At 32.9% G+C, this 19,705-nt stretch overlaps 1 long non-coding RNA gene across 1 annotated transcript in view; it reads right to left on the reverse strand.

The window, feature by feature from the left end:
• Positions 1 to 19,705, reverse strand: part of LOC140441163 (uncharacterized) — a 471,127-nt gene that overhangs the window by 134,969 nt on the left and 316,453 nt on the right. The window contains exon 3 of the long non-coding RNA XR_011950968.1: positions 9,320 to 9,390. This is a non-coding gene — a long non-coding RNA (uncharacterized lncRNA). The remainder of the gene's footprint in view (positions 1 to 9,319; positions 9,391 to 19,705) is intronic.

Here is a 19,705-nt window from a genome sequence, read left to right on the forward strand (position 1 = left end):
TGCCCTTCTACAATTCTCCAAAAGTCTTTTCAAAATAGTTACGTCATGAATCAGTACATTTGATGCTGCAAGATCTTGTTAAAGCTTTTGGCTTGTTTTTCTTGGGTTCAATTTGCTCTTTTGAAGTAAAAATCATTTATCTGCTGGTGTTGTTTTCATTCTTCTTGTTCATTTTCCTAATCTTTTTATATCCACTTATGCCGTTTCTCGCTTACGCTTCAAAATCTTGCTTACTACCCCATGACTAACTTCACACGTTCTTTCGATTTTTCTTTGTGACATAGAAGTGTGCTCACTTAACGCGATAATCTTTGCACGCTTCCTATGATTCCAAGATTTCTGAATACTGTTTAGGCAGGAACGTTCTTATATTTATTCTTTTATTTAATTTTTATATTTGTAGTTTATACCCTCATGCCAGACTTTATCAAACACCTGTGTACGTGCAAGAAGATTGTAGTGCAGACTTTCTTTTCTTTCAATGTTTTTTCTATTATATTTGTTATTCTGTGATCGTGATCGTGGAATGTTTATTTCTGAAACTAAATTGATGATTTGGTATAAGATTTTCTATTATTGGTTTTAATCTTTTCAATAGTTTTTAAAATAGTTTTGACATCACTGGTAGGGGTAATATTGGTCGATAGGATGTCTTTTCATTAGGAAGTTTACCTGGTTTGGCAATCATAATAACTTCGGTTACTTTAAAGAGTTTGGGAACATATCTGAATCTAAAAGCAGCATTTGTAAGGTGTGTTAGCTTAACTAGGGCTTTTCTTGGTAGATTTTTTAATAGTTCTCCTGTTATGACAAAATATCCAGTAGTGTAATGTAAACATAGCAAGGAAAAAAAGAAGGAAAAATTAAGGGGTAATTAGCCTAGAAAAGGGTATTAATTATTTAAGTAATTATTACATATTCCAAATTGATTAAAGAACAAATAAATTCATAGCTAGTAAGTAACATAGTTAATGTATATATTTTTACATTAAACAAAGATTGAAAACTCGGCCCAGTTTAAATGTATTACACGAGTCTCAAATATCAGGTCACCACGGTTGCTTAAAAGAAAAAAAAATCACGTTTAAAAAACATAGACCTCCGCTGAAAAATAATACGGGGACTCAGTCAGCAAAAAAAAACAATAACTCGACCTTGGTACTACAACTGAAAATTGAGAATACGGGCTCATAAAAAACTGAACAAGGGGGCCAGCGAGGACTAGTGGGAAGGTGACACTCGAGAGCGCCCCACGCGGGAAGCGCGGGCGACCGGAGACGATAAGCAACCAGTGAGCGCGTTATTTTAACTCGACGGGGTAGTGTAACGTAGAAGTGCCGGTATCTGGAGATTCGAAAGTTCGGGATAGCGCGCCGTGCTTCAACTGACGGATCTTAAATCCCTGTAGGACTGGAGGCGTATTCATTAGCTAGGGCCTAAGTACGCTAAGGTCACAAACAATGTTTACTAACCATTTTGGGAACAATTAATAGTAGGTTGTCCGCCTTTAAATTCCCTCAGTAAAATCTCTTCTCGTCTCCCTTCGCAAACAATAATAACCACTAATAGCATTGTACCTTTTGTGTAGTAGATGTAAAATTACGATTTGTTAATTATACAGTAAGTTGAAAGTGGCTTGTTTTATTTTACCGTTAGATAGAGACAAGAAGGGAACACATTTTTGCTTTGTACATCTTCCTGGCTTCTAACGCAAGCCCATAGCCTCTGACTCTTTACAGGGCCTGCATCGGAGTACCCTTCAGCCCCTATCCTGTTTGTCTTCCTACCCTCTTGTAAATCCGCGAGGGCGAAATCACGACCTATTCGAACTAGTGGACCAGTATGCCTCAAATTCGCTCGGACAGCTAAATCTCCTTTAAACATAGAGGATATTTCAGTGGTGACAGTGCTAAGTATCCCTTAGCTCTCAATCAAACATATTTTACATATTTCAAATCCTATTTTATTACAGTAGGTTTCTCTTGAATTATATTCCCTTTTATTTCTGTTGATACTTCTCTAAATTATGTCAATGTAATTCTTTCTTTGGTTTGGAATGGTTCTTCCTATCTTAGTTCTTCACCATCATTGTCATTGGATTTGAACAAGCTTTCTAAATGATCTGCAAATCGTTCTGCTTTTTGTTTGTTACTTCTAGCCCAGTTGCCGTCCATCTTGATTGAAGGAGAATGAATAATTGGTCTCTTCATCTTTTTGTTGTTTTTTATAACGAATAATCTGTGAATTTTTTATATTCTGTATCTCCCTTTGTAGTTTTTGTGTAGCATCATTTAGACTTATTTTGTCTGATGGAGCTCTGTATAGCTGCCATTTTTTTCCTAACTTTCTTTTTTCTACTATGTGTTCTCTGATTTCTTTTGGATAGTTGTTCCCTTTTGTCCTAGAAGTCATTGTAGGAGTATTTTACCAAGCTACCTGTTGGATATTTTTTAAAACAACTTTTAATTCGTCATTAAGTTGCCTTATGTTTCTCAATTGCACAGCAAGATTAATTTTGTATTCAAGGTTTATTTTGAAGCTCTCATTCAGTTTTTTTATTAGTCAATATTGGAATAAACTCTTTCTTGATAACTGTATCACTTATAATTAAAATTATCGGTAAGTGATCAGAGTTCATATTCCAGCCGTCATTGATATTCAGATAGTTAGCTGAGATATTTTTGTAAATTAAGAAATCTATCAGGTCTGGAATTTTATTCCTATCGGTAGGCCAGTATGTTGGTCTACCAGTAGATATCTCTTCCTTTAGTTTTTTTCCTTTAGTTGTAGTTAGCCTAAAGCCGCAGTGGGTATTCTTCGCATTAAAGTTGCCACCGATCATGTATATTTTTTCTGGATAATTACTGAAGAAGAAACTTGAAGCCTTGGAGATGTGGCTATACAAGCGGATCTTAAGGATATCATGGACGGATAAGATAACCAACGACACCGTGCTACGAAAAAATGGAGAAACAAAGTGAAGTGATGTACAACATAAGTGATGTAAGAGAAATGTTAAAGGGAGAAAGTTAGAATATAACGGTCATATAATGAGAAACGGCACAAATATAGAATGTTAAAAATTATTCTAAGGTAAATTATATACAAATCTAGGAATTGGAGGGGAAAGAATAGCATGCTTAAAAAACCTCAAAAAAGAAAAATTTCCATAACTTAGGAAGAAACGAGAGGCCCATAGAACAGACATAAAGGACGCTAGCAATCAAACAGTAATTCCTGGTGTTTTTTTATGCTCAAGAAACTTCAAGAAATAGTCAAACGATTAAAATCATAAACCAACAAAGTGATGTCGGCTCAAACTATTTAACTACAATTGACTTCTTGAAAACCTGATGGCAAAACTAATGAAGAGAATGAGCACTATGCTTAATCTCCTAACCACTTTGATTTCCAAAATGCATTAATGAAAAACAGACTTAAAATGGCCGTCTTGAACTCAAATGGCCTAACGAAGCATATCCAAGAAATCAAATTTTTTCTCGACGAGAAGAGAATTGATGTTATGCTCATATTAAAAGCTCATTTAACAAACAAAAATTATATTAAAATTTCAAAATACATTGTTTATTACACACAACATCCAAATGACAAAGCACACAATGGCACAGCTATCATCATCAAATCAAATATAAAACATCACGAGTTAAATAAGTTTAGTGAAAAGTACCTACAATTAACTAGCATCGTCATTGAAGACTTGCTAGGCAACCTTACCCTATATGCAGTCTACTGTCTTCCTGGATCCTGGAATTGTGATACTACATCAAAGCTCACCACAATGTAATTAAGTGGTAGTTTAAAATTGTTAATAAATGCACTAAATTGAAAAGAATCAAAAATATTATAAGAATTGTTATCATAGAATTGATAATCATAGGATTTAGAGAGAATATCAGTTAGAAATTTAGCAATGTGTATATTTGGTGAATTGATAGAAGAAACAATAGGTCTTATACTAAGAGTTGGTTTATGTATTTTAGGTAAACAGTTAAATTTCTTAAAGTAACTTCCTCAAAGTCCACACACATTACATTTACTCTAAGAAGAGGTATACGTCCACAAGTTAACCTCGGTGGATATTTTTTACTCCAAAAGGATGACGTAAAATATCTAGTCATTCATCTGAACAAAAGAGTAACATGGGCCAAATATATGGACGAAAAGACTATAGCTAGGAATTTTGTACAGAAAACTTTACTGGATGCTGGGAAAAAACTCACACCTATCGATCGACAACAAGCTACTAATATACAAAGTTATAATAAAACCCGTTTGGTCATATGGTTCGCAGCTCTGGGGATCATCTAACAAATCTAGTGTTATGAAAATACAAAGATTTTAATCTAAAATTCTAAGAACAATCGCTAATGCCCCTGGGTACATCCAGAATGACACTTTACATAGAGATCTTTAGGTACTAACAGTCTCTGAAGAGTGCAAAAGAATTTCTGAACAATATCAAAACAGGTTGCGCGTCCATCCTAACACCCTGGCATACAATCTTCTCCACAACCAACAAACGAAAAGATTAAAGCAGTATGATCAGACCTACCAAACCGTTCCTAACAGTGCCTACAGTAGTGGAAGTTTCACCTTCAACAGCGCCCAGCCATTGTGATCACTGCCGTTTTTAGTATTCATGTTCGGGTATCTGTGTATGTCCGCATCCCACCGGTAAACAAGCTAATATTTGTGTTATGATTCTTTGGTCACTGGACCTTACATCTCTCTGACATTTTAAAGACAAACAATTTTACTTATTGTTTTTATTGCGAAACAGATTATAAATCTATATAAATTATAAACAGATTGTCAATACAATAGTTATAGTTAAATATTCGAAGTTAATATTCGAAACAAATATGCACCAAAAGTTGAATAAAGTGTAATCTAGTTAAATAATTTAATAAATATTCACGTTTCACAAGATTACATAATATTTGTACACAGATGGGTTACCCAGAATAACTAAATTTTCTAGTTTGGTTATCCGACACGCAAACCTACTCGGAAAGTTTGGAAGTAAACTAAGAAACTTGTACACCCTGTAATAACGAAATAATCCCATCCATAATTCATGCTGCAACCCAAACTAAGAAAATGCACATCTTCGCGATAGTTATGTTAAAATTTCCACAATATATTTAGCAAGTTGTCTCCTAGTTAAACGGAAACGTGCTTAAGTGCTATGGTCGATATTACATACAACAGCAAACTAAAGCACTTATTAACACCACTTCAACAAGACAGCGTCATGCTTTTATTAATGAACAAAGAAAAGAATTTGGAATGCAAATTGATGGCAGCTATAACTGTGAAAAAATGCTGATCTCTGAAAAAATACTAAAAAAGTTAACCTAATTTTAGCTTTGTTTAAAAAAGAAGTTTGCTAGCAAAGGATTTTTTTAAACTACAAAGAAATCGCATCACAAGCAAATGTATACATTCCACTTAATACCTTGTCCTTTGTAAGGATAAAATGACATCATTTGATACTGTTGATTATTTTTCCAATATTAAGTGCTTATGTCCAGCTTCTGAGAATAAGTAAATCGTAAAGGCGTATTTATATTTTCCGAAATAATAATGACAAAATAAAATGTGACACAATTTAAAAAATACTGGTAATTTCAATTATATCATTTTCGGCTTTTAATTGCGATCAATTTTGGATATTGGAAATCATCATGGCCACTCGTAACTTGGCCACCGCTGCTCAACACAGTCCCGTAGTTGTCGTAAGGAACCATGTGCATAAATTTTTCAGTCAAAAGATCCGTTTGTATCCAGAATATCATTTTTCCATTACTGATTCTTGCATGATCAGCTGTAGCAGTCCAGATGGTTCGTTGTTTCGCATAATATATCGTAAGTACTCTAATTTCCGTTCCTTATAATATTAAACAACATTACAGGTTGTGGTTTATTCTACCAAGTATTTATCCATTCGGAATATGGTCCACCCGGGATATTCTGAAATTCCGTCCATATAAACTGGCAATCTATTTTTTTAATCACTCTGACCCATCGTCAATGTGGGACTCTTTTCTTCATACTACTATTACAACAATTTCTGATCATATAACCGAACGGCAGCTATACAGAAATCAACTAAAATCTTGTATTAACCTCTCAGCTACCCATCTAATTCGACAGAAGCGAAAGCTTTGGCGAAGATATAAACTTACTGGTTCCCTTGATGATTTTCTCGCCCACCGTAATGTTTCTAACCTAGTCAAAACCTCGCAGCTACCCATCTAATTCGACAGAAGCGAAAGCTTTGGCGAAGATATAAACTTACTGGTTCCCTTGATGATTTTCTCACCCACCGTAATTTTTCTAACCTAGTCAACCAATCTTTGCTAAAGTTAAGAACAGAATTTGAAAAATGTATCATTGCAAGCGGTATTAGTAAAAAAGTTTATCGGTACATTCGCACATCTTTATCTTCTAAAGTCTTCACACCATTACATCAAAAAGCTGACGGGTCTTTATGTTCTTCGAATAACAAAACTTCGGAATGTTTATCGTTATTCTTTTCTCATGTTTTTGCAGATGATCTTCATCTGGTAGATCTTTTTATCGATACCATTCCTCAAATAATGTGCCAACGTTTGTCTAAAACTCTTGAGAATATATCTTTCACACCAGATGAAATTAAACATCATTTAAGGAAACTACGAGATAATTCATCACCTGGATTAGACGGACTCACTAGAGATGTGTAGTTCACCATCGAAATAGTTCAAATGAACGATTCTTTAAACTGAACTAATTGAACTAGTTCATTAATTTTCATAGAACTAGTTCACTGGGAACGATTTGCATTATAAATTGTGTCTCAACTTTTAAAGAAAAAAATAATGAATGAATGAGATCATATATTTATTATTTTGTGAATGGGATGGACTGACCAACTGACTAGTTTAAAAAAAGAAGTGCCGATTAGCCTCAGATATCAGGTCATAATTCTTATGAACGTGACAATAACATAAACAGTTTTATTTTAATATCATAATGGTTTAATGGTTCGGATCTTATGCCATGCCCATGCATTGGCTTGAACGTTAACATGCTGTGTTGTTTCTCGTATTGTAATTTTGAAATAACAATTTTAAGTTGTGGTTAAAATGATTGATGCATCTACATAAAATATAATTTTATGTAAAAGTGAGAATGAAAATGTGTTATTTAATGTTCCTAGAAAATTCACTGATTTTTTTTTTGTAAGGTTCTTTTAGAAATCACCTAATATAGATACCTATGAGTATACGTAAATATACAAATTAATCATACGTGAACCATATTTATATTTAAAACGGTTAATAAAAAACAAATCTTAATAATTTTTTGCAAATAAAAAAAATCTTATTAAACTGTTTATTCGGGCTGTTGGGCCGTTGTCTTCTGTTGAGATTTGTTCTCGACGTTTCGCCAACACTAGGGGTTGGCATCTTCTGGAGATGTTGATGCTTCGCTTGTAAGCAGAAACTGACGACGCGTTGTACTACGTTTCAGTTTCTGCTTACAAGCGAAGCATCAACATCTCCAGAAGATGCCAACCCCTAGTGTTGGCGAAACGTCGAGAACAAATCTCAACAGAAGACAACGGCCCAACAGCCCGAATAAACAGTTTAATAAGTTAGACGATGGCCGTGAAAGCCTAACGCAATTTAAAAAAAATCTTATTTGCCAAACATTTGAGAAATAAATTTAAAACATTTAAACCTAAACATACGATCGAAAGAAATGGTTCCGAACCCGAACTACTTGTACGGTAGTGAAAGAGTGAAAGACTGACTGAAAACCGAAGAAAACGCGCGGCCAGCGCCGAGCTTGTGTGATGATAAGACGAGACAACTGGCAACCAGTTATGTGGATTTCGATTTCGGTCCTACAAATAGTTCTTTCGCGAACTAGTTCACTGAACTAGTTCATTTTTGTGAAATAGTTCTCTTGAACTAGTTCGTCTAAAAGAACTAATAAGCACACCTCTAGGACTCACCTCCTTTTTCCTCAAACAATGTTCAGAATCTGTAACCATACCTATTAGGGTATACCTATATCTCTCATAATGAATGCTTGTTTTAATCAAGGTTTTCTCTCTACGTCATGGAATCGATTATTTCGAAAGCTATGTCTGACTTTTTTCTTCAAGAAAATATCATCTCTCACAAACAGCATAGCATCATCAAAGGTTGTTCAACGATCACAAACTTACTTTATTGTGTAAATGATTGGTCATTATCTTTAAACAATCAGAATCCTGTCGATGTAGTCTACTTAGACTTCTGCAAAGCTTTCGACCGTGTTCCAAAACGTCGATTACTAGCTAAATTGGATCACTATGTTATCTACGGAAAGTTAAACATTTTGATTCAGACAGATACTTCAGGGTTCGTGTTGGGGAAGACCACTCACTAGTTAAGCCAGTCAAGAGTGGATTCTTACAAGGATCAGTACTTAGACCGCTACTTTTTTGTATCTACACTGGTGATCTTTCACTCATAGTATCCAGTAAGGTTTCCAGTTACGCTGATGACACGAAATTATATGTGAATCCAACTACTAACCAACATATTTTTCAACAAGATTTTGATACAATATTCAAATAGTCCTCAGAATGGTTACTTCCGTTTTTTAACATTGAAAAATGCGTTGTTTTACATATCGCCAAAAATAACCCATCACTGTCGTACTTTATTAATGGACATCCCTTAAACTCGGTAACCTCCCACAACGATCACGGAGTGATAATTAATAGTAACTTAAATTGTTCTGATCACATAGTGTCGGTGTGTAAACGTGCAAACTCGAAACGGTTTTTGATCCGTAAATGTTTTATACGTATATCTCTAACCTCTAAACTTTACTCAATATACGTTAGACCTATTCTTGAGTTTTCAGTGTGGAATCCAAATCTCAGTCGCGATAAAATCCTATTTGAAAATGTAAGACCTAACTATGAAGATAGACTATCCATGGCTCATCTTACGACATTCGAGCAGCGATGTCTTCGAGGTGACCTAATTATGTCCTTCTGTTTCTGACAATTTTCCACCTAAATTTATTTCCACTGACTGACTTCACTACAAATTTATAATATTTCGAAGCTCTAGATCAGTATAATTAGAAGGTCTTCATGACTCGCTCCATTTATAGTTTAGTAATAAGTTTATTGTTTTAACTAACTGTGAAAAAAGCGTACGTTTGATACAAATGCTTTTTACAAAAAAAAATGTAACATTAATAATTTAAATCAATATATATTATTTGATATTTATTTTAAAAAACTTACCTTATATATTACTATATGTTTAACAAATAGCGACGAGTAACTCCATTATATTACTATAACTCCATGGATATCTGAAACAATAGGTAACATTAAATTAGTCATAGTGTAGACACTTGGTAGTAAGTAATAGAACAAAGAATGCATTTTATTTAAGTTTTTATTAAAATTTTACATTATTAACTTCGCAGTTACAATTTGACGTTATAATTTAAGTAATTTATTTGATTCTTAGATGAAAGCCATTGCTTATTTATAAAATGGTTGAAAATTGCAATCAGTTTGCTTAAAAATGCTTTACACAGGGTGGTCCTTAAGTAATTGTACAAAGAGAAAACGTAAATTCATCATGCACTTTAAAATATTGCGATTTAAGCCAACTTACTTTAATAAAATGTTGATATTAAGAAAGATACAGGGTGTTAAAGTGGAAATTTAAAATTTTATTTTTCGCTATAAGTTTTACGTTTGTAAAACAAAAATTTACAGTTGGATGCTTTTGAGTAGGATAAATTATAATTTTCTACATACTTTAATGTAACTAATAGAGGGCGCCACATATGCCACATGTGTGGCATAAATTTGCACTTAACTTTTTTGCTCTTTAAGTTAGCTCTATTTGTCTTAAAAAATATTAAAAATACATTATTTCTACAAAAAAAAGGTATACTTATTAGTAACCTAAAAATTCAACCGTTTTCGAGATAATCGCGTTTTATAAGTCAGCTGCATAATAATTCTTAGTTTGATATTTGTGCGGTAAAGCACTGAATACCTGTAGATAAGCATAATTCATAGTTTATTCTTATTAAAACAACTCAAAGCTGATAATGTAACATCACAAAATGCTTTGTTATGGGTGCTAAATGTCTTATTGGAGAAAATATTCTTCATCTTTTCTTCTTTAGGTGCCGTGTCCGTATTCAGACGACATCATGTTTACAATTTCCCTTTTCTATAGCTTCTTATAAGTTTCCATAATGACGTTGTATTACTTTTTTCTATTGTAAAATGCTGAAAACCGAAAATATGTGATTTATTCAAGATGGTCCACCACCACATTCTAGAGAGAAGGCAGTTAGAACATACTTAAATACAACTTTTCTGAACGTTGGATTGGTCGTGGTAGTCATATTCCTTGGCAATGTGGTGAGATATTGATATAATTATTTAATTCATAAAAAATCCGAAAATAATACTTATTATTCATTACGTAAATTGTTTACCCATTTTTATTATGACACTTAGAAACTAAGGCACAGGTATTGAATAACATATATGTGTCTTGTTTCATTATACTTTTGCTACAAATCTAACCTTAAAGACTCAGCATTTTTACAAAAACATCATCGTTGGCCTAATAACCGATTGTTATAAATATAGTAAACACACAGGCAATTTAGTTCAGTATAATATTAGTTCGTTAGTAAATCATAATAATTGTCCATTTGTTCGAGATGTAATTATAGTTACTCGTAAGCTGTAACGTAATCATATAAGTAATGTCATCGATAGGCTATTCCGTGTGTACATAAGTAACTAATGAACAAGATACATCACAGTTTAATACATTATTTAACCTCTGCGACAAATAATATGTAGTTCCATAATATACCATAAGATTTGGATATGTATCCAAAAGAATATATTTTCATCCATTATACATTATAGCCACCACGTAGCCCAGAATTTAATCCGCTTGATTTTGGTGTATGGGGCGCATTAAAACAAAGTGCCTATAAGAATTTCATCAACATTCGCAACCAACTATGTGAAGAAATAAATACTGCAGCAGTTTTTTTAGAACAAATGTTGCTATTTAATGTGGGACGATCTTTTATGGAATATATTGACAAATGAATTAAAGAAAATGGTGGACATATCGAACACTTACTTTGACAAAAAGTTGTGTTATTTAGTTTAACTATTTCTTACTTTGGTTTGTAAACAAAATGTTTTGATTATGGCTTTAATTTAACATAAAACGTAAAATGTTTGATGTAAAATCCTATTATTCTGATATTTTGTCAAATCCTATTATAAATTATCCTGCTGATATATTTATTTTATTTAATATTTCGTTAAGTATTAATTTTAGTTAAAGGTATTTTATACCAAAATTCAGAAGTATTAATGTTTTTGCCTATTTTTTCTTCGTTGCCTGGAGTAATTGCCTTAAATCAGAATTATGCAGCTGATTTGTAAAATGCGATTATCTCGAAAACTATTGAGTTTTGAAGTTATTAACAAGTATATCTTTTTTTTGTTAAAACATTGTATCTTTTATATTTTTTGTCCCACATACAGGTAACTTAAAGATCAAAAAAGTTAAGTGCAAATTTATACCACATATGTATTATATGTGGCGCCCTCTATCAGTTACATCAAAGTGTGCATCAAATTATAATTTCTCATATTAAAAAGTACCCAGTTGTATATTTTTATACATAAATGTTTACAAACATACAAGTTATAGCGAAAAATAAAATTTTAAATTTTCACTTTAACACCCTGTATCTTTCTTAATATCAACATTTTATTAAAGCAATTTGGCATAAATCGTAATATTTTAAAGTGCAGAATCTACGGATTCTCTTTGTACAATTACTTAAGGACCACCCTGTATATATTAGTCCAGTCGTCAGAGAGTTGACCCCTAACAATCGTACGAACAAGCTGAATCTTGCCAAGAATATTAATTTTGGGGCTCCAACAAAGATGCAAACAGTCTACCACTTTTACCGCCAGGCTTCCCCTAAAACCCCTCCCGTAGAAGATAAAAACGCAACAAAATCGATTTACTAAGAATCAGTACGCCGTAGAAAAAAATATTTTAAATAAACAATGTAGCTGAGATAATTTTAAATAAAAATGTTTATTATCACTTTTTGTGTAGAACGAACATGTTCTCTCAGAAACAACGCTTGAAGCGATTGGCGATTTTGAATGTCAGTTACGTGCGCGAAATCAATGTTCAATAACATCAACAATTTGTATCAGCTCAACGGTAAAAATTTAATATTTTTTGATCCACGTATCCTATCGACAAAAATCAAGATGCGTTTTATAGGTAAAGAGTTTAGCTTTCGTATGCAATTTTTGTATTTTGCCGCAACTAAACTTAGATTTGATACATAAATAAACGTGGCGCGATTTTATTAATTTTTTAAGTTTCTCGTGAGATCAATAAAATTGATCACTTTCATTGATCAGTCATAGTAAAAGTTGCATTTTTAGAGATTAGTCTTTAAAAGCGATGACATGAAATTTCAGTTTTAAGTTGTGATAACAAACATGAGGTATTTGAAATATGAATAAAAGACGCAGAATTACTCTACAGACGATTGCACGTCACGGGAAATGCCTCCAAGAAGACCAAGACCAAGAAGCCCGGGGGTAAAAGGGGTAAACTTTTTTACATCTTTTTTGGGGTCCCAAAATTAATCTTCTCGGCAAAATTCAGCTTGTTCGTATGGTTTTATAGGTTGAGTGGCATTTTCGTCTCTGACGAGTATATGGAAAAAGTAGTGAATAATGATTATTTACTGCTAATTGTTCAAAATATGGTATATTATTTTTAATCAAGAAAATGAATACGAAAATTGGGGTATTTTAAGACAGTTGTGGACAAAAATCCTTTTGTAGTTAGAAATATTTTGTTTTATATCCCTTTACCGCATTATGTGCCATAAATGAGATATACCCAATTTTTTTTTTAATTATTTTAACTAAATTTTTGTCATAGCTGTATAGCAGCCCATATGTGGTAGGTACTAATATTGTACGCGGGATATGTAGCATAGTTCTGAGGGCGAAAAAAGGCAAAGTTTGAGGCTATTCTTCATGGGACAAATGTTTTTTACGAAGAGAAAAAATTAAAATTTATTGTATTGTAATGTTAGATATCTTCTCAGCTGAGTATGGCATACTGAGTGCAGTATGAACACCAGTCTTCTTCTTCTTCTTTGGCATCATAACCCTGGATAGGTCTTTGCCTGTCTGGCTATGTCCTTCCATTCAGATCTCTCTTAGGCCCCTTCTCCTCCATTGTCTTATATGCATGGTTTTCAGGTCGTCTTCCACGTCATCCAACCATCTCGCCCTGGGCCTTCCTTTTTTCCGCCTTCCTACCGGCTTTCATTGTAACATTTTCTTTGTCGTTTTCGTGTCTTCTTGTCGCTGAACATGATATTTTGGGAAACCACATAGTTGAGTCTGTTTTTCTCACTACTAACTTAACCGGTGAAGTGTATCTAGAGATGTTACAAAATGCAATTGAATGGTTAATACTTGAAGTTCTGAAGGATAATCCATATGAATTCGGCAACTTGGAAATAACGTTTCAACAAGATGGTGCTCCTGCACACCATTATGGTGCAGTAAGACGTTACCTAGATGAGAAATATCGTGGTAGATGGATTGGACGAAGAGGTACGATAGAATGGCCAGCTCGGTCACCGGACCTCATACCATTAGATTTTTTTCGGTGAGTATACTTGACATCTAAAGTTTATCCTACAGCACCCGACAATATTGACATTTTGAAACAACGAATTGTTGAAGAATGTAGGGCAATTTCCCCTTAGCACATTTGAACGAGTACGGCAAGAGTTTAGAAATAGGATGCAATACTGTCAGGAAGTAGATGGAACACATTTTAAACACGTACTATAAGAACTGGTTGTTAAATATTTATTATTTAAATGAGAAGCTACAATTTTATTATTTATTTAATTTATTCATCAAAGTGAGCTTAAACTCAAACAAAATTAACTGAATTATGACTGGATAGGTGTTTTCAATATCTTTCAAACGAGGTACCACTTGTCATAAGGTCCCTTTTAAAATTATCTATCACAAGTGCCTACATCTGTTTATTACCTTCCTCCAAATTTCACTATTATAACAATAACCGTTCAAAAGATATGAGGGGAACGGACTTTTAACTAGTACTGTATAATGTGCATAAAATGCACAATACCGTTGTGTCTTGCTAAAAAAAGAAACTGTTATTTGCAGTTTCATACTTTATAGTGTATACTGTAGTTTTGACTGTTTTGACTTTAATATTATATTGTTGCATGATTTCCCATATTTAGCACCAAAAAAAATTTTTTATCAATATTTTTACGTAAAAATAGAATTAAAATTTTTATCTGAGGATTTGTTTTTGACAAAAAACAAAAAATCATTCGTTAAAGGGTTAAAACGTTAAAAACATTTAATATATATTTATTATAATGTTCAATTTAATTTAAAAACTTAAACTGCTTGTAAAGTTTTCCTTATTCTGGTTGGCCGAATCAACATCCGTAAAAACTGCGGACCTTCGGAATCCCGAACGAGATTGCTTGTTATAAGATAACAGAAAACTACCATTATTTACTCTTTTTCTTTGTTCTTTTCCAGCCAATCGAAAAAATATGTGATGGTAGTGACAAATGGTTTCTTTCTTTGTAAAGCGTCAAATTTCACTTCCATTCGATTGTCCTGTTGCCTAAGAACTTCCAAGCCGTTTGTCGTTTTTGTTTTATTTTTTCGAAGCGTGATTATTTCTATTTTCTCTCTTTTTGTTACATATGTTATTTTAAAGTATTTAAGTAATACTGAACTTTATAAAAATATAATAACAATCTTTTTTTAATTTCTGCAAACAATAAGGCCACGAATAATAAATATAGCAGAAAATAAAAATATTTAGTTCTAGAAAATCTAGTTCAAGACTAATATTTTGTTACCGTTTCCTTTAAAATTTAAAATAAATACTGAATTATAAATCTATTAGCAAATTCAAATTAAACAAATTTTCATCAACGATTCTTTAAATTATGCACTAAACTCTGGACTAGAAAAATTACCGCAATATTTATACAAGTAGAAGAGAGACAATTCACACCAAAAACTTTTACAAGTGAAATGAAATGAAATGAGTGAAAATAAGTAAATGTATACAGTGTGGATATTAAGTCTTACCCCCACTAGTGAACTCCGTTATTTAAGACAAAGATGAAAAACGCTCGGACTCGTCAATTTTTATTTTAATAGAGGAATTTTATAACATCAAAAAAATTGTCACCCCTTTAAACTTAAAACTTAAATTACTGCAGGAGATGCTCGAAATGTTCTCCATTTACTTCCTGGCAGAAGTAGATTCTTTGTTTCGTTGCCTCCCTAACCCTTTGTATTGTCTGCATATCAATCCTATCACATTCTTCGATTATTCGTTGACGGAGTTCATCAACTGTCGTCAACTGGCTCCCATACAGTTTGGTTTTAAGGTAATTTCATAGGTAAAAATCTAGAGAAGTAAGATTTAATGATCTTGGTGGCCATTCAATGAATCCACGACGTCCAATCCATCTTCTCGGATACAAATTATTTAAAAAATTTCGAACGCCAGCATGGTAATGAGGCGGAGCTCCATCTTGCTGGAAAATAAGATCTTGGGTAGATGCAGGGTAAATTCGCCTGGATTGTTTCTAAGCACATCATGAATTGCAGGAATTATTTGTGTTTCCAATAGATTAAGATAGCTTTCCCCCGTTAAATTGCCTTCGATAAAAAAGGGCCTATAATGTGCTCCCCTAGTATACCGGCAAAACATTTAATTTAGTGGGAAATTGAGTATGACACTCTCGAAACAATCGAGGGTTTTCGTCAGACATTTTATATCGACATAAATATCTTACATTGTGTCGATGTACATGACCATTTAAATAGAATGTAGCTTCATCGGAAAAACAAATATGTCTTAAATAACTTGGATCTTGTGAAATATTATTATCCATAGTTTCACAATATTGCAGTCGTCGATCTGGATCATCCTCTGTCAACTCGTGCACCATTTTCATCTTATATGAATGAAATTTTTGCCTTTTTAAAATGTTTAAGACAGTCCTGTGACTTACTTCGCATTCGCGAGCAACATTTCTAGTTGAACTGGATGGATTTACTACAAATTGAGAGAAAATATCTACTTGCTTTTCCTCAGAAGTCTTTTTTCTACCATCCCGTTTCTTCTTTTCGACAGAACCAGTTTCACAAAATTTGGTGACAAGTAGTCTATAGTAATGTCGATCAATTGGACGATTCGGAAAACGTTCAATAAATATTCTCACAGCTTCATGGTAGTTACGGCCTGCTTCGCTAAATATTAAAATTGCTTCACATTTGTCTACTAATATACGAGGTGGTGCCATTTTGATTGTTTTGAATTTTAAATACTAAAAATTTACAGTTTACCACTAAAGCTTACCAAATCTCAAGTTCTTGTCAATATTCTTTACAATCAACAGTGCTAATTGCTTGGTTTTTATGACAGTTGTCAAAAACTATACACGCCAACTAGATTATTTAGAAAATTGTTTTAACCATGATATGTTTTAACGACACAAAAGTATTTATTCCCCAAAAAAATAATTCGGTATAAACGTTCAAGAATAAAAATTAAATAAATTTTGTTATACCGAATGTCCCATATTAAAGCAAAACCAGTGTACCTAGTTTTGTATTGTTGTATCTCAAAGTGTATCTCCAAACAATAAATCGTTATTAACAAAAAGATCCTTAACGTTAAAGTAAAGTGTGATAGATTTTAGAATTCTTCTTTTTAAACCCTTTCCAACGAACTATCGCACGACCCCCATTGCCATTTAAAAAATCTGAGGGGGTAGCTATCAAGTGAAGGGAATGAAAGGGGTGACAATTTTATGTTATATAATTTGTTATATATATTATGTTATAAAATTAACGGGTCCGAGCGTTTTTCATCTTTGTCTTAAATAACGGGAGTTTACAAGGGGGGGTAAGACTTAATATCCACACTGTATAATATATAGTACGTCCACTCTATCTTTTCCCGTGCGTCATAATTAATTTTCAAACAAGTTAAATCAAAATATTAAATGAAACGTACGTCGATGTGTAGATAATTATCATTGATATCTACTACTGTCACATTAAATCGAATATTACAAAATGTAATAATTAAGAAATGGCTATTTTCCCGGTGGATATATTTTATAAAGTTAAATTTAGTAAATATATTATTTATTATAATTTTTGTGTATTTGGATTAGTATTCGTCGGGAATAGGATTAAAAATATGATCAAAAGAAGATTAAAAAGTATCTTAATATTATTTGTACTATCTGCCAAAATAATTAATTTTGTATCAATTTTATTCTATTGTCACATAGCAGCAGTGTCGAACAAGGTTATGATTAGGTTGGGTGACTGCTACGGATCCACGTACGAGAACCCAAAAGTCAGAAATGGAACTCTTTCTTTTGTCAATCATGTGACTTTGACCCATTTATGGATTAAATTGAAGGAAAAAGATCTGTTTAGTGGATATCGTATGTCACTCAATATTGTACTGAAAGACATTGGTTTTAAATGGCTAAAAGATGATCCAAGACGAGGACTGATGGGACAATCTCATATTGCTGTGAAGATAGCAGAATTTTAGAGATTATATAAAAAATATAAACATGAAGAACTGTACAAGTTTGTTTTTATAAATGAAACTTGATCTATAGATCCATATATCGCTTATGGCAAGATGAGAATAAAATATGTGCAAAATCTAGTAAAACTTATGAAAAACCGTAATATATTTATATTCACCACAATATAATTATAACCGTAATCACATGGAAAACATGAAGGTTTTGAAATAATTTTTTTTTGTAAATATATTATTCTTCATCCTGGTAATGAAAATGGCTTCATTAAGGGTACACAGGCTATATTTTCCTCTAAATCGACTATAATGGACTACCATGAAGAAATGAATCAAGAAAATTTTTTATCGTGGTTTGAAAATCAACTATTAAAACATTTGTCTGAACTATCCCTAATAATTAAAATAGATACTCCATACCATAGCATATTCTTAGAGAAAATACCAAACATGTTTTCAAACAAGACTGAAATAAAACTATATAACAATACTATATAACAATGGGTAACTATATAACAATAAACTGCCCACCGAATGGCAACCGAAATAAAAACACAAGTATTTTAATTTTCGTCACTGTCTGAATCTGAGCTATCACCAGGATTTATTCATTATCATCATCAACTAGCCTCTAACGTCCACTGCTGAACATAGGCCTCTCGCATGCTTTTCCACTTAGTCCGATTTTGCGCTATCTGAATTCAATTTGTAGTCACTCTTTTTATGTCATCTGTCCATTGGGGGTCGACCTTTATTTTTGTTAGCTTGTATTCGGGGTCTCCATTCCAAAATTCTTTTTGTTTAACGGTCATCAACTGATTTTGCTACATGACCTCCCATTTCCACTTTAGTTTTGTTATCCTTTCAATAACGTCTGCTACTCCTGATCTTTTGCGTATAGTAGCATTGGGTATTCTATCACGTAGAGAAATCCCTAACATTATTCTCTCCATTGCCCTTTCCGCAACTTCTAGTTTAGGGATTTAATATATTTACTATACTCTTGTCTTGGATATACCATTCTTTGATAAATTGCTTTGCCCAAATTAATTATATTGCTTTAAATTCACAGTGATAAGAAGGAAGTCTCAATACCTCATGACCATATTCTTGGAGCAACTGGTCAATTAAATATATATTTTCATTTCTGTTATTTTTGGCTATTTGTAGCAATTCAGCGTTAGAAAAATGTGGGTTACATTTAATATTATTTGATATCAACCAACTAATAATGCCGTTATAAACGGCACGTTCTACTGTTCGGGAACTGATGATACAAAACACCGTTATGGCGTCGGAATAATAGTAGAAAGGGAAGTCAACAAATCGGTACTAAGTTTTACCCCATATTGAGAACGAACCATAGCAATCGAACTAAAGTCGAACAAAGGACAAATGAACATTATTCAAGTCTATGCACCGACAGTAGAGAAAGAGGATGAGGGATAAAAGAATTCTACAAACAACTTGAATACATTCTGGAATCGACCAAAAAAGAAGAGGTAACCGTAATCATTCATGGGCGACTTCAACGCTAAAGTTGGTAAGGTGAAAACTGGAGGATGCACTGATGAATTTGGACTTGGACAACGAAATGACCGAGGTGAACGTCTCATACAATTTTGCCAAGAAAAAGAATTTGTAGTAATGAACAAACACAATGTTCAGATTACCAAACCGTAGATTATACACGTGGACATCATCAAGGGATAATGCAGGCTACATCGTCAGGAATCAAATCGATTATATACTAATCAGAAGCCGGTTTAAAAACTTCATCACGTCTACAAAAACCTATCCAGGCACTGATATAGAATCGGATCACAATCCGGTGGTGGCTGTAGTAAATATAAGATTCAAGAAACTACAGAAAAGTGCAGTAAAACAAAAGATAGACGTTAAGCAACTGAAAAACGCAACTATAC

This window comes from Diabrotica undecimpunctata, chromosome 5 (genome assembly GCF_040954645.1).
Source record: "Diabrotica undecimpunctata isolate CICGRU chromosome 5, icDiaUnde3, whole genome shotgun sequence".
Lineage (NCBI taxonomy): Eukaryota > Metazoa > Arthropoda > Insecta > Coleoptera > Chrysomelidae > Diabrotica > Diabrotica undecimpunctata.